The sequence below is a fragment of the Mandrillus leucophaeus genome, unplaced genomic scaffold, assembly GCF_000951045.1.
Source record: "Mandrillus leucophaeus isolate KB7577 unplaced genomic scaffold, Mleu.le_1.0 Scaffold1173, whole genome shotgun sequence".
Classification (NCBI taxonomy): Eukaryota; Metazoa; Chordata; class Mammalia; order Primates; family Cercopithecidae; genus Mandrillus; species Mandrillus leucophaeus.
Genome location: NW_012100021.1, coordinates 324704 through 326308, shown reverse-complemented (window position 1 = coordinate 326308; position 1605 = coordinate 324704). Strand labels below are relative to the sequence as shown.

Sequence of the window (1605 nt, the reverse complement as noted above, 5' to 3'; positions counted from 1 at the left end):
GCTTTTCAATAGGGACAGGCAGATGTTATTCTCCTTATTTTAAAGATGATGGAACTGAGTCTCCTCCAAGTAAGTGACTCAGTTTAAGATGAGGTGGCTACAAAGTGAAATGCAGACTGTGAGTTCCAAATCTGGGTTCCTCCTATTAAGCAATGATTTGGTCAGATTAGTGCAAATGGAAGTGAGCACCTTATCTGGAGAAGATTGTGAGGGTTTCAAGCAGGGTGCAGAAGTAAAATCAGGGGTTAGGACATTATTTCTAAGGCCCCCTAAGCAGCTTTATAATTGTAAAAATGCAGAAACTTCTACTGTTATCACTCACGTCACACCTAGAAAGCACACCTAAATACTTACACTGTTATTTTAACAACGCAGTTGTTTTATAAACATGAGAAGCCTACTGACAGGTTCTGGGTTACCTTTCCATTTGCTCTTATTTACTTACACCTTAGATAAATATATCTGCAACCACAAAAGGCAGCACTGTTTGCTACAAAACTCACCCCCTCATGTTAGACCAAGTCAGGGCCTTAAGTGTAACAGGCCCAGGAGAAAAAGCCAAACAGCAGCAATGTTATTAAACTGTTGCTCTTGAGAGACACCCTTTCCTATCCATGAAGAGGGACTCACTGGAGAGAATATTCATAAATATTTTCCACAGCAAAGGAGGAGTAATTTAATTGTCCACTGAAAAGAAGACAAGCCAGGCATGGGGCTCACGCCTGCAATCCCAGTACTTTGGGAGGCCAAGGTGGGTGGATCACTTGAAGCCAGGAGTTCGAGACTAGCCTGGCCACCATGGCAAAACCTCATCTTAATAAAAATACAAAAAACTAGCTGGGGATGGGTGCAGTGGCTCACGCCTGTAATCCCAGCACTCTGGGAGGCTGAGGCAGGCAGATCATGAGGTTAGGAGTTTGAGACCAGCCTGACCAACACAGTGAAACCCCGTCTCTACTAAAAATATAAAAATTAGCTGGGCGTGGTGGCGCGCGCCTGTAAGCCCAGCTATTCAGGAGGCTGAGGCAGGAGAACTGCTTGAACCTGGGAGGTGGAGGTTGAAGTTGCAGTGATTTGCACCACTGCACTCCAGCCTGGGTGACAGAGCGACACTCCGTCTAAAAAAAAAACAAAAACACAAACACAAACAAAAACAAAAAACTAGCTGGGCATAGTGGTGCTCACCTGTAATCCCAGCTACTCAGGAGGCTAAGGCACTAGAATTGCTTGAACCTGGGAGGCAGAGGTTTCACTGAGCCAAGATTGTGCCACTGCACTCCAGCCTGGGTGACAGAGCAAGACTGTCTTTAAAAAAAAAAAAAAAAAAAAAGAAATCAAATGAAAAATAAAATTCACCTCACCTGTTTCTTTTCACTTTGACATGGCTACTACAAAATTGAAAATCATATATGTGCCTCACATTATATTTCCAGTGGATGCCTTGGTTTAGAGGAGGAAGAATCGGCCCTTTTAGGAAGATTCTGGCAGAAGGTGAGGTTCATGAAAACACTGTGTAAGTCACAGAGCTTAGGAACCAACCAACACAATCAACATTTACATTTCGTTTTATAATTCTCAAAATCAATTTATACACATTATCTGACA

General features: G+C 42.9%; 1 protein-coding gene across 2 annotated transcripts in view; it reads right to left on the bottom strand.

Moving 5' to 3' along the window:
- Positions 1-1605, bottom strand: part of CNST (consortin, connexin sorting protein) — a 133893-nt gene that overhangs the window by 6907 nt on the left and 125381 nt on the right. The gene's annotated exons all lie outside the window — the stretch shown is intronic.